This window comes from Tympanuchus pallidicinctus, unplaced genomic scaffold (assembly GCF_026119805.1).
Source record: "Tympanuchus pallidicinctus isolate F22 unplaced genomic scaffold, pur_lepc_1.0 scaffold34, whole genome shotgun sequence".
Lineage (NCBI taxonomy): Eukaryota > Metazoa > Chordata > Aves > Galliformes > Phasianidae > Tympanuchus > Tympanuchus pallidicinctus.
Window position 1 is genome coordinate 1,268,273 of NW_026294752.1, and position 14,897 is coordinate 1,283,169.

Sequence of the window (14,897 nt, forward strand, 5' to 3'; positions counted from 1 at the left end):
TGTCCAAATGCTGTGGCTAGAATCTACTTTAATCAAACCAAGAGGAAGCTTGCATAAACACCTTCAAACAGAAATTGCCAATCTCTGTAGAGCTCTGTTGACAAGCAGTTATTTTTCCAGTGTTAATATTGTTTGAGGGAAGTATTTGAACAAGAAAATAAACAAAAAAGGTGCGTTGACTTGAAGTTGAGTGGAAGAATGAGGGTAGTTGAAGTCAGTTGGAATTTTGTCATGGATTTTACTGGAGCCTGGGACTTCACACATTCTATTTCGTTCTAAATGTTTGCAGAGAATTGAGATGCTGAATACTGGAACCAAGCTCTGGGAGCCAGCTGCAGTCAATAAAATGTGTATGTGTGTATGCACATCTGTGTTCATGCGTGTATTTCTTATTAAGATGACCTGTTACTGGTTCAGCTTTGGGTTAAAAACTTGTTTCTGATTTTAGAGCTAGATCAAGCTTGTATTGACACAATCACATGGAGAGATCAATGTGAGCTACTTATGAACTTGTTTCAGTGTGCATCTGTTCTGAATGGGATGAGCCCTGTCTTCTGCCCCTGGTTTCCTTGCAGATACAGGGGGCTGGTCGTGTCACATCTCTAGTTTTTACTTTGTCATGCTTAGATATAGATATCACCATCCTTATTTCTTTTCTAAAGGAAATTGCAATTAATTACTTTAGCTAGTGCTGAAAGACTTAATGTACATATTTACTTGAACCTGCAAAGGCTTTTTAAGGGAGCTGGATGCCAGCAGTATCAATTTTAACTTCTCTTCTTAGGAAGAAGCAATAACTAGTGAATAAAGTAAGGCATCAGATATTGTGATGAATAGAGTTTTGGAAGAAGATAATGATCAATTACTCACTCTACAAAATGTTTTGAGAAAAAACGAAGTGTGGGCAGTAGTGGGAAAGAGGACAGTTTCTGAAAGTGGATGTTGTTATTGGTGGAGGATCAGAGAAAACAACTGAAGACTGGTTCTGATCAGAAGTACCGTGGCATTTCTTAGTGGAAGCCAGCCAGATAAATTAGTGGAATATGAAAAAGTCCCAAGGAAGAGACTCGGTGTTTTGAGTTGATGAGTATTCCCTGGCTCTTTACAAGGTTATAATGCTGGGAAGCAATCAAAACTGAGTCCAGGATTGCTTTTGTGCAGTTATCTGGTGAAATGCATAGGAACTTCCTTTGTAAGGGGGAGAGAGTGGATGTGTATCCTAAAGTCTAAGAGACCTATGGAGGGCTCAGCGGACTGGAAGAGATACAAGTGATCGTGGTTGGAGGTCCAGGTGACCCTTAGTGCTTTGGTGGTTTGGAAAAGTTGGGTAAACCATCTTGTGACATTCTTACTTGGCTAGGATCAGCTTCTTAGCTCACCATGCAGCTTCTTAATTTCCCTCCTGTGTCCAAAAGCAATTTCATGCCTGGCTTGAAGATCTTTAAATTGTGATGATTTCAGTGACTACCAGTCAATTTCTTCATGCTAACTCATTACTGTGTTTGCCTGAAGCAAATGCCACCACTTCAGAAGCACTGTTTAGAAAGAAGAATGCAGTACTCAACCTATAAACAAACAGTATACATGGGAATAATAGATAATTGCTATGTCAAAGTAAACTATGATCTAGTTAAGATGGAAAATCCACTTCTGACCACTGCTGTAATGAATGATGACATTAAGAACAGATAATTCCATAATGGAAACTGCTCGGAACTGCTTTATTTTAAATGGCAAGCACTTGCTTAAACATAACAATGAACAAACAAATTCATTTGTTGAGACTTGACTCTCTGTTAATTGTATACCATAGAGTAGCAGGTGTCTAAGCATGTAATGGTTTGTTTATTCGGTATTTCTGGGTTGCTCTGAGACCGCCAAGAACGCATATTCTGTCCTGGAAATAAAATCTTAGGAGAGAATTTGGAAAAGGCAATTAGCTGGTATGTCTGGCCAGGTTGTAAAGAGTGAGTTATGAGTATCTTCCCAAGCAAGAAAATACTCAGTCAAGGCCAAGGCCTACAAAGAAGTCCGGAGTCTTGTGTTTATACACTATATGCTGGATTCCAGTAAATCAGAAGAGCTCTGGCTTTTGATGTGAAGCTCTTTACAGAATTAATTAAAATTTTGTAAATTTTAAACATTCACACATACTTCTATTGTCTTTTAACACAGCAGATTTCAAATGTATGAATGGGTTTTAGATATTCAGAAATGTCGAAAACATCTCCAAAGGGAGCCATACTTAACGTTATTCAGTGTGCATTTAGTTTTTCTATGAGGTAACTGTTTATTCTCCTCTTTGATACAGCTTCATAGAGCCTAGATCACCACTGAATGAAATGTGATAGGAAAATAAAGCGTGGAGAACAGACAGATTGATAATATACTATTTGCTAGAGATTCTTTAAAATCTTCTTCTAGAGAAAGCTTTACTAGTCTTTTCCTTTGTGCTGCTTCAGTGCCAGATTACAGTGGGATTAGTGGATGAGATTAATATATGCAATCATATAGATGGCCCCAAAATGACACTATTTCTACAATATAAAGGGAAAATTTTGCATATATTAAGACTACAATATTTTCCCTCCAGGATAAGTTTCCTCCTGGAGTAATATACATATCATTTTCTATTATTCTACATAAACATAAGAATGAAATCAGACATATCATTTTAAGGAATTAACTCAAATATCTGATTTTTATGTGTGTGTTTGTTGGCTGCAAAATGTATCATTTTCTTGTGATAGTACTTGGATAAGGATAAAGGTTAATTTGTTGTGAGGAAGTAGAAAATGGAGTTTTGGTTGTATTTCTTGTGTATTTCAATTGCATCTTTCTTAGGATGCTTCCTCTCAAGGATGGCTTATTATAGTAGACGTTTGTAAATATGCTCTGTCTAGAGAAGATAAAATCATTCCAGTAGTACACAATAGAGTCAAAATACATCACTTTCAATTTAGCTTTACACGGAGCAGCATGAGAGAAATGTAAGCCTTGTAAATGTAGGAGATAATCTTTTGTGTTCAATAAAGAACCACATCCTGTGAGGTGCTCAGCATCTGCTGCCCTAATCAGTGTAGCCATGAGTTGGCTTTTCTTGATAGGTTTGTTCTTTTAGCCAGCAACTGTCCAGCTATAAGAAAGCATCGTTGTTTGGCATGAGGAGGGAGAAAGAATTATATCTTTTATGGGAAATCTAAATCATCTTGTCATCATATAACTCAAAGATGGCCAAGTATGTTTTCCCTCAAATTTGTTTAAACAAACAAATGTAATTCTTAGGTTCAGGCCTTGGAAGCCAAGTTTCCGTCCAATATGAATTTAGGACATAAAGATTTGTTTGTGATGGAAACAATGCCAGACACTTCTGCGTAGCAGCATAACGGAGCTCTGCTAGAATGTAGCTTATAAAACCGGATTCAGGAAAACAGTGCTACTCTGTCTAATTTGGCCTGTGTCGTGTGACTACAATGGCATAATTGTGCAGCTTGGAAGCCTTTCCTCCTCTGCTGAAACGAAGCAGTATTCAAACACGTGTGAGAGCGTTTCTTCTACAAAAGGCCAGGGCTGAAGGCTGCGTGTCCCCCCAGCCCTCCTCTGCGATGGCTTCCCGCAGTGGCCGCGCACTGTCGTTCACATGTGGATCTTTGGGCACTCAGTGCCCTGGTAGAACTACGCTGTTTCATTAGGGCACCTCTTTTTTTTTTCTTTCCAGCAGTTTGCAGAATAAAATTCCCCCTTCCATGGAAGTATTTGTGTTAGCAACTGGAACCTAGTTAGCAAATATCATTTTTGCATTCGATCCGCATCAGTAGGTGAGAGTTCTGGGGGTGCTCGCTGAGTGGGAAGCATTCAGTCTGTGTTCTTTTGGAGCCTAGAACAATTGCTTTGGAGAAGTTTTCTATTAGTTTAAAGGAGCTGAGGTCTGTGTTCTAGACAAGGTGTGATTTTTTCCAGCTACACAACTACGAAGGGAGATAAGGAAAATAAATCTTCCAGCGTTGTAATATTTACTCTTTTGTGTTTTTAGTTTCTGAATGTTAAATTTTTTTCTGTTCTCAGTATGACAGCACTTTGTCTATCATAAAAAAAAAGAAAAGAAAACACTGCATTCTGGTGAAAAAAAAAAAAAGAAGATATTTTCTGATTACTTCCTTGCTAGAGCGAGAACTACAATTTTTTTCAACAATACATCTCTGGAATGAAAAGTTAAAGTACTTTTTGTTCTGCAACTTAAATCATCATATAACACTATATTTAAGATGTTGAACTTTGAACAAAAATGTTCTTCTTCCCAGACCAAAGCTTCCTTTCTTTTTTGTTTGAGGAAAATATAAGGCAATTTTATTTATTTATTCTTTTATTGAGTATATTAGAAAGCAAGGAATTAAAAGCATTAATAAGTATTCGTATATAAAATCACATGAAAAGTGGGAAATTCAGAGTTCTATTTGCCACGTTTGAAAGCTAATACATAGATAAATTCACTTAGATAGAGGAAATACAACTTTAGGCTATCTCTGAGTTCTTGGTTTCAGAACACTGCCTCCTGTGAAAACCAAAATGAAATCTTGCTCAAATAATTATGTGGGAGGCCTAAACACTTTGCTGATGTAACATGAAATTAATATTTATGTTAAATACACAAAGAGATAACAAAAAGGAGTTAATTTCCCACTTTTTTTTTCCTTTTTTTTTTTTTTTATTTTAAACCTGCTATTCTGAGGGCTTGTTTCCTTCTGAAATGCAGACCTTCAATTTACTTCTGGAATATGCTGAGATTGAGCCATGTAGTGGCTTTTGATCCTGATAATATCAAGGTCATGACAGTCAGTGAAAAGGTTTTGGCCTGACACTGAAAGACAGATCTTGACATAGGGTCAGATTTTTAAAATTAGAATGGTTAATGAAGTTTTTAGCCTTTTTCTACTGTGACTTCTGGACAAGACAAATGTTAGAAATACCAAAATTAGCTTTTTACTGGTGTCAGCTGGAGATAGTAGAAGTTCTGGCACAATCCCATTGCCCATTCCCTGACAAATTTTTAAGGCCTAGAGAAAGTACAAGCCAATTAATAGATTTCAGAAGCCTCGTTGCCAGACTCTGTAGCTAGGGATGATGTCTCAGCTTCCACTCCAGAGAGTCACCATCACCCACGGAAAGAAGAGGAAATTGAATTCCACGGTGTACAGTTAATTTGCCATAAATTGTAGTGGGTGCTGCTGGAGAGAGACCTGAGAGCTTATTCTGCATCTGAGTCATTTCTTATGGAGCAAATTTAGCATCCACCTCAATGGGAGTTAATTCTGACTTTGTACTGAGTAAGACTTGCTCAATACTCTGCTGATAGACTTTCTCAAGGAATTTTGGAGCTCACGTGTTAGACTTGATCCTTGAAAAAAAAATTTGAGATGTATGGCTTACCTTGAGTGCCCCATTCCAGACAGTAACAGTGTCTCCTGGGGACATTCAGCTCAATTTTCCACTACTTGTGTGTTACACTGTTGTTCTTGTATGTTTTTGTCGTTGGCGTTGTTGCTTAATTTCTACATCCCATAGATGCAGAAATGTACACAGATGTACATATAACTGTGCTGATGAATACCACTACCAGTAATAGCAGTTTCTTGCTTTCGAGTGACACCTGTCAGCTTAGGAGCTTGGAAACAACTATGATAGAAAGATGTCTGATCCACATTTAAAGACAGAAAATGGTGAAGGATCAGTTGCTCAGGTGTTCGCTTGCCCTTCTTGGTACATTTTTGTTCATATTTCCAGTCTAAATTTGTCTAACTTCATCTTCCACTTTTGGATGGGGCACCTTCTCCTCCTTCCTTTAGAAATGGAAATTTCTACAACGAAGTCTGCTGCTATGCAAACTATGAAGAGATTTCTTTGAGGATAAATCCTTTACCTGATTTTAGGGTAACAAGAGAAATAAGATCAGAAAGCATTTCATTCTGACAGTGCCAAATGGAAATCGGAGCCCAGGTCTTGAATTATGCTTTTAAGTCCTGAAACAAGGTCTGCTCAGAGGAGTCATGCTGACTTCAGTAGAGCCAGGGCTGGCACATGTGTGTGTCCCTAAGCAACAGTCTTTGCAATTTCTCAATTGAAATTAAATACCAGAGATTTCAAAGCAGTGCCCAAATATGGTAAACCCGGCACGGAAATCATTCCTTTTTTGTGTATCCAAAAGTGCCATTTGTAACACTAACAAAAAGCTGTTAGCAAAATCTAGGAAATTTCTTACTACTTGAATTAAGGGAAAAATTCAGCATAATAAGGGTAGTAGCTGTCTGCTGTGACTACTCCTGCTGCTCTGGAGGTAAACAGGAAGGAGGACCCAATACACTTAAAATAATCTGCGTGCTTTAAAGGGCGGAGTGATTCTTGCTTCCTGTCTGTGAGACAGCGTTAATCACCGCTTGCAATGACAGCGTGCTTCAGTACAGAGAAACCCCTTTGTGTCATTTCACAGAACACACTTTAGTGGCTGCCTGCTCTGATGACACAAGACGTACTTTCCTTTCTTCATCATCCTGGGGCTTTCCTGCCCTCTAGGAAGATCTTTTTCCGACCCTCCTAGCACAGATGATTAGGTAATTTATCCAAACAAGGAGAAACCCCGCTTTTCCTACGCTGTCATGACTCCCTGCTGGTGACTCACCTGGTGATTTAAGACTTTTTGTGGATACTTCTGTCAATGACAAAAATAAACATCTGATAAGAAAATTATGTGGTTGGATGTATATGATTTGTGTGTTGACCTCTTTCAAGAACTTCATCCGTTTACTGTTATAAAATAACATACTGCTATCAGAGGCCACAGGCATTTTGGAGAAAGATTTGATTTCACTTGTAGCCTGTATCAATATTAAGGTTCTTGCACTGAAATTGGCCAGTGTAAGCCTACAGCCAAGATGTAGCTCCATTAACAGAAATGTTAGTTTACTCTAAAGAAGGCTCTTGTGAATTTCAGACTGGATACGGGGAGGTGACAGAAACACAGGGGAACATCCTGAGATTCCAATTCGATTTTTGCAATTTCAGGAGGATTAAACAAGCAGCTAGAAACCAAAATCTTTAGCTGAGCCAAAGCAAATAACACTCTTCAAAGTTCTTGTGTTAGTTACATAGACACTTAAAACCTTTCAGAGACAGATGTGCTACTGCTGGAAAAAATAGAACAGGAAAAAAGGTCAGCTCCTTTGACCAAAGATAATTACTAAGAAAGCAGAAATACTGTTCAGATGCGCACTGTTACCACTTATCAGGATGTTTCACAGTAACGTCACTAGTGCTGGACAAAAACACAGCCATGGTACCTTTTCCTCCACTCTGATTATTAGTCACATCTTGGTTAAGTCGAAACATTATTTTAAATATTACAGAAATGTGGCACTTTGCTCAAATAAGGCATCTGTTCCAGCAAAATACTGTGTTTTGAACATTTAAAAAGAGAGAAGAGTATTCTGTTTTTAAAGAAAGGATGTGGACATGAAGATGAGTCAGTTGGTTTGAGTGGTTACTGTATGTGAAGTTATTTTGAGTCATGTAAAAATTAAAAATGCTTTGAAAGAAATCACTTTCCTGAAATATTACAGCAGTGTTTTTCTTTGCCTTTGTTGTATTTTTATCTTTTCACTTAACCAGCAAGGGAGAAAATAGAAAACTTTCACAACTCAGAACTATCAAGAGTTTAAAAACATAGTCATGTTGTTGGGGGATTCTGAATGGAGAGTACAGATGAAACAGCAGCCATAACTCAACTCCCTTCAGAGTGGTAAGATATGCCAGTAAAAAGTTTAGGTTTTCTGTAAACACCAAGATTATATCTATGACCATGATAATTTGACAATTCTTAAAATAAGTAGAACTCAGGGAATATTCAAAACCTTATAAAACAGAGTATTCCGAATAGTGATATTCCCAAAAGCTGACTAGCAGAAAAGAGGGGACAATGGAAGCTGTGGGGATATTTAAGTCCAAGTAGTTTCTAAGACATTTGTTAAGCTTTCCAAGGAGGTAGGGCTGTATTTGTCAATTTGCCTGAACATCTTCAGTCCATATGTTTTCACACTTTTGCTCCCAGGTTTTTAATGCATTTTACATTGAACAGAGCAAAAAGAAAATTATCCTAGGATAATTTCAGGAAGCAGTTTTCTTCCTCCTACAGGTGTGTTCTGCCCATCAGGCTGCAAAACTTTCATCCCACTGCTGCTAGGGTAGCATTGCCTCCTTGTTCTCACTATGGTCCACCTTCTGACCATGAGTGTGAGCGTGCCAGGGGGAAAAGATCTTCTCAGAGTCTGCCCACTATGGTTTGAAGACTGGAGCAAAGACAAGCAGATGCTTCAGCCCCTTTAGGCTGCAAGTAGGCAGGCACTTAGGTCAAGCCCCTCCTAGAGATATCCTGGAGGTGGGATCCACACACAACCACTCCACGAGCTTAGAGTTTTCAACAATGGGAATTAGTTGCACTTTCTTCAGATAAACTTTATTTCAACATCCGTGATAGAAAAAATCCTTTGAAGAATGGTTTTGTCCCCAGAAATTGTCCAATTGCTTTCTCTGGTAGCAAAGTCTTGCCAGTGAAATGTGAGCTGTATGAGGTACTAGTGCTAGGATATCTCAGAGCATTCAGGTATTTAGCATCGACATTATGCTGATGCTATTAAACATGTGTACACCCGTGTTTTGTAAATTTGGTGGGATGGTGGGTTGGTGGGATGGATGTTGATATGACTGATAGAGGAGGCAGAAGCTGACAGATTTTTGACCTGAACTACTCAGCTGCAAGTGAAAGTCAGTGGAGAAGCTTGTAAACGGGAAAAAATGGAATAAGGAAAGGGTCTGTTGTTGATCCCTGCTCCACTTGTGGACATGCTAAGGTTCAGAATGGGCTGGGGCAGCAATCTTTTCCCAGGCTGAAAGAAAATAAAATGCAAACGAACCTTGTCCAGTTCAGATGAATTCTAAAAACTACTTTTTTGGCTTAAGACTTGAAGACCCATTCTGGAAACTAACATAAGATAATGCCACAGCTAAGACCTTACACAAAAATGACATTTGTGCTCTCCATCCCTGCGCTTGCAATGACCAAAAATAAAAAAAAATAAATTATAAAGCAAGAGTTGTGCTCATGTGTTCAGGTGCTGCAGTGACACAGAGGCAATGCAGGGGAGTCCTTTGTGCTGCAGCTGTTTCTGATTGTTGTAGTCACCTGTGTTGGGAATACTCAAGGCTTTTTGCCTACCCTTCTGCCTACCACTACAGAAGTGGTATGAAAAATAAAATGACTCCTATAGAAAAGTTGGTTTTAGTGACTGGTGTAATGGAACTCTATTAAAAAGGCTAGTGTAAGTACAATGCTGATGCTACTGTATGCAACAGAGGGTGCACCAAGTAGAAAGAGGGAAGGTCCTTCCGTGTTCAGGCGTTTTAAATGCTGACAAAGCCAACGCAGTAACATATGCTGCCTGTTTGGCTGGTAATTAAGAGTGCTGTTTGGTTCAGGCCTGCTTTACTTAAACTCTGGAGCTGCTGGCTGCTCTTTCCTATTTCTGTTTGACTGCATATCAGCCTGAGGAGAAGAGTAAAACCTACTGTGATCCAGTTAGGCTGAAGAAAAGTACCTTCTACAATGTGCTAATTCAAAGCTAAGCTTTTGGAGCATTTTATAGTCTGTGAAACTCGCTCTGGAATTTTTATGGGAAGATACAGAGTACTCTCTATCAGAGTAATTCATGAGTACCATGACAATGGTTGGAAAACTCCCATATTTAAAAAAAAGAATGTTTTATTGAATGGAGGACTAAAACTTCCTCTTAGAATATCAGCCTGTGATGCAGGAAAACATACACTACAGCTTGTAAGGTTGAGTTAAATGCTTTTGTGTCATTCAACTCACTGCGTTTTGACTCTAAATCCAGTTTTGCTTGTGTATGTAGCAATAAAGAAATAATTGAAATGCCACATTGTGATTGCTGTACTCATCTGTGTTGGGAATACTTCAGAGTTTTGCCTGACTTTTCTACCTATACAGAAGCTGTATGAAAAGTAAGATGACCCCACAGATAAGATGGCTGGTGTAGTGGGACTTTGTTAAGGACCTTAAATTTTTGGTTTTGAAATTAATGTAAATCCATAAGCAGGCTTGATCTTGACATAACTAAATTTTCCTCATAGTAGATGTTAATAAGGACTCGAACAGCTTTATTTAGCATGTTTCTTTGTACCGTTTTACTGCCTTGTCTTCTGTAATTGATGTAAAACAGAAAACCTGTAATTATGCAAACATGAAAGCAACGTTCAATTTGTTGATTCAAAATACTGTAAAAGTCTTGTGGTGGCCCTATTTTATCCATTTTGCCTTCTATGGAAACTGTTCGTGTATTTGCCCAAAGTGTGGCTATGTCACACTGTCGTGTCCTGGATTATTTTGGATGTCCCAGAAAAATCATGGTTAGAGGGAGTGTGTGAAATGTCTGTGCCTCTGAAAGGTTCAGGCATGCAATGAATGTGCCTCGTTATCCAGAATGTAGGCTGCCTTCTGCATTCATAAAGCAATATTTTTTGCACTGGATGACTTATGGAAAAACTGATAATGATTCATGAAAAAATCTAACTTGCATGCAGTTGGATGATCATCTTACTGCTGTTTGCTATTTTTTTAAGCACGAGTTTGGGTGTGGGTGCACAATGGCATGTGGAAAAGGGAAAGAGAGATTGTGTGTGCATGTGAGTTTATATATGGAATTAATATACTGATCGGGATATTCTTTTTAAATCTGTAAAATGTTCATGCTGCTTTTATTTATTAGTACCTACAAAGGAATAATTGCCATCAGGAATGTAGGTGGAATTTTTGGCAGGGAGCAAGAATGCAATAGGTTTGATGACAGCCAATGATCTGCCAAAACCTTGTCAGAAGAAGAAGCTAGTTTTGCTGTCACTCACCCACCCCTTTAAATTCAAATGCAGATGCTTCCAGGGGGTGTGTGGCACCCATCCAAACCAGCATTTGAAACTGAGAGCTCCTGGTAGCGTATGTATAGGCAGTGCAGTGCTGTGGCTGTGCCTGTTGCTTAATACTTAAAGTGAGGTGGAAACTTGGTAATGAAATTGAGCTGAGAGGATCTGGGCTGTGAATCTGTAGACTCAGTGAGAGCTGCCATGGGAAAGAATAGATTTACAAGGACTTTGCTGCGCACTGTGGTGCAGTTCTAGGAGGTACTGTGCCTTTGTGGCTGAGCAAGAGCAACGTGGTCAGCAGCAGGTTCATATTCCCTGCTAAAGAGATGCTGACAACCAATGAAACCAGAAATGGCCCACCAGACCTTTGCCCTAATCTTCAGGATGATGCTTTTGCCTGCTTGTCTTCCAGCTCCTCTTTTTCATTATGAAGTCAAAGTTCTTGCAGAACTGATCAGAAAAGCCCATTTTAACAAAAGCAATGTGGCTTGGAACTGTCAATCTATTAAATACTTGAACTACTCTGACTGCAAACTTGCCTGTATGGTATTTATAGAATGAATATCTGACATGTGAGGACAGCTTGTAGCATTTTACTGTAAGATAATCTATATAAACAATGACGCTTTTTATCTCTCCATCAAAATAAAGAAAATGATATCATTTGAAAACAAACTAAGAGCAAATAAGATTTATTGCTCCTTTTATATGAAGTTTTTGTTTGCTTGTTTGTTTGTTTGTTTTGTGGTAGTAACCTCAGTGGTTGTGAAAACTTGAATATATTCCCCACACTTAATGTGTTTGGCTGAGGACAAGTTGCAAATATGTAGTTCCTAAAATGTGCCTCTGTAACTTTACTTCAGACTTGCTTATATGTGTACATCCTCTTATGCAAGGTTTGATGAAGTTTGTCTAGTGCATGACAAGGTGCCTTCTTTACAGCTTTTTCCAGATATTCTAAGGCTAAGTTTAATCCATTCACTAGCTGTGTAGAGTAGGATTTAGCCAGCTGTGAGATGGCCCATGCTGATGTTATCAAGTTGAGCTAGACAGGCCATCTCTGTCTGACATACATCCTCTTTGTATTCCAGAACCAGAGGAATCCTCTGCTGGTGCTGGGTTTCCTGACTGCATTCCTCTCCAGTAACCTCAGATGACTTTCTCCTCCGCTCTGTTGCCCCTGTGGTGAGGCCAGGTGGGAAGGGGAGAAGTGCTAATTCTACTGCAATGTGGCATTTAGCACCTGCTGTGCTCCAGGGAAGCTGGAAAGGCTGCTACTCCATGCAGAACTTGTTTCAGTGTAGTCCATCTACTTTGATCCAAATGCCTAACCACTTGTATAGCTTTGTGTTAACTCTAAGAACTCCATGCAGAAGTACATGAACTTTCTATAGATGATTGTTTATTTAAATAAAAAAAAAAGACAGGAGTGGGGAAGAAGGGACAGCAGTGGAAAAGAGACAATTGAAAGCAGGTTACCTGTAAAAAATATTTTCTTTTACGCAATACAAAATCTGCATGTTGGCCTACTTGCTGTAACATAGAAGTCTTTCCATTCAAATGATGTTGTAAATGAACTGTCTCATAGAGCTGCTGTGAAACTAACAATGCTTGCTAATTGCTTTGACGCTTTCATAAAAGTTGCTATGAAATTAATAGCTGTTCCTCTTTTTCCATACTACAGTTGTGTTCAGGACCTGGAACATCTACTTTTATCAGAGGGTGAGTGGGATCCACTTCAGTTTTTATGCATATTCCCCAAGTTGCAACCTGACATTACAGTAGCCAAAGAAGAAACATAAATAGGTGGTCCTGTATTTCATTTCTCAGAATATCACAAGAAGAACTCATTCAAATAAAAATAATATTTTTTTCACTGCACGTGTAATTAGTGTGATTAGGCAACAAGTTCCACAGATAGCGATGCAAAAGCTTTGGGGCCAAATCCAGTCAGCTTTCACTGTTCCATGAGATTTTTTTGCCAACTAATGTATTACTGGCTTTTCTGATGGCAATTTCATTTCTCCATCAGTGAATAGTGCTTATGTTATAAATTTATTTAGGGGTGAAACATGATTTTTTTGTGAAGTGGTGTCTGTTGGTCTGTGGAGAAGTTCCTGGATGTCTACATAGAAGTAGTTTATTTCCTTAAAAAATATAAAGGTTTGTATGAAGAAATATTCCCATGTTTTGAATTTCATTGAAAGATGGCTTTACAGATCTACTTCCTTCTGCTTTTGAATTATAGTAATTCTGATATTTATAACAGAGATGTTAAGTAGCTACCAAAGGTAAAGTAAGGGAAAGATATGGCCCGTACAAGAATATAATAATCAGTATTTGGGTCCAAAGACATAAGATGACCATAAGCTACAGGAAAATCTTCGTCACAGTGGCAAAGTATCACAGCTTGATATACTACTAGAGTTCTATCTCTTCTTCTGAAGAACTTAGGCAAAGCTACTTGCTGAGAGAGAACACCCACTATCAAGGACTTGGAAATGCTTTGGTACTGCAGTTTTCCCCCAGCAACTAGGTCTCACTTTTCCACCAAAGTACCAGCAGAGAATTCAACTGACATTTCTGACTTGTTCTAGGAGTTGTTGTGGTCTGTTTTTCCAATTCAGAGTGACTATGTTATCTTGGGACCCTTGTGAATGTTATGCCACTGATATTAGTAGGTGAAATTAAAATTGTTTTAAAGGCAAGGCTGTAGGAAGAGCATGACACTACTAAAAAGATGCAAGTATGAACCCGTTTTGTTCTTTTGGGGTGGATTAAAATCCTTCAGGTAATATTTGTAATACCATGTAGCAACTGATGACTGATCAAATAATGATTGTATGTAGGCCAGTGACTTCAGGAGTTTGGGACCCCCTGTTCGAATGCTCTGTTTTTCCCCTGGTGATCTCCCTTGTAAGATGTTAGGAGATGCTGCTCTTGGGGAAGTAACCTTAACAGTTTTGTTTTGTTTTTCTAGTGTAATTACTTTGGTTACTGAGTTTGCATGGCGAGGCCTTTTCTAATCCCATCCCAGATGATTTTTCTCTCTCTGAAGTGAAACTCACTGGAACAGTGGGATCTAAGTAAGACGGTACCTTTCTGAAACCTTAGAACTTTTTTCCCTTTTACTCTTTGAACTGGGAGTATGGCAATTAGACCTGGGGTTATCTCTGCAGTTCTTGTGAAGTGGCACAGAACGTGTCTCACATTTTACAATTAAACAATAACAACAGAAAGCTGTCTGTTGCTTGAAATCAGTACCACCATATCTAGATTATGACCCAGGGAATTTTGTCTGACAGTTCATAAAAATTCCCCATAAGGAATATTCTGCAGCCTCTCTAGGTAACTCTTCCAGTGCTCCACAACTATTATGAATAGATATTTAGAGAAAATTTTCCTGCAAATTAAGCAAAATTCTCCCCGAGCTGCTCTATGTGCATATGGAAAACATTGATCACCATCGTCTCTCTAGCTGCTGCTTATATATTTGAATGCTGTCATCATGTCTCTGCTCCTCTTTTCTCTCTGTAGTCTCCTCCAGAATAAACAAGATCAGTTCCCTCATCCTATTCTCATGCTAGTGCTTCTTCTGGTCTCACAAATTTGTCTTGATTGCTCTTACAGTATGGTGCTGAAAACTTGACTCAATGCTGCATTTGAAGTCTCATGAGAACTGCACAGAGCAGCACAATTATTCTTACAAATCAAAACTGTTGAACCAATAATGGTTTCTTTGAGTACTATAATGGTCTCAATTCTGTACAGGCTCAAGCTGATAGGGAGGACAATTAAAAATGTCTTTTAATTACGGAGGTAATTAGGCAATTAAACAGAAAGTAATGTTCAACTGAGGAAATTATGACTCACATCTACTTAGGTCTTTCTGAAGTCGAGTGAAACAGAAGGATGTG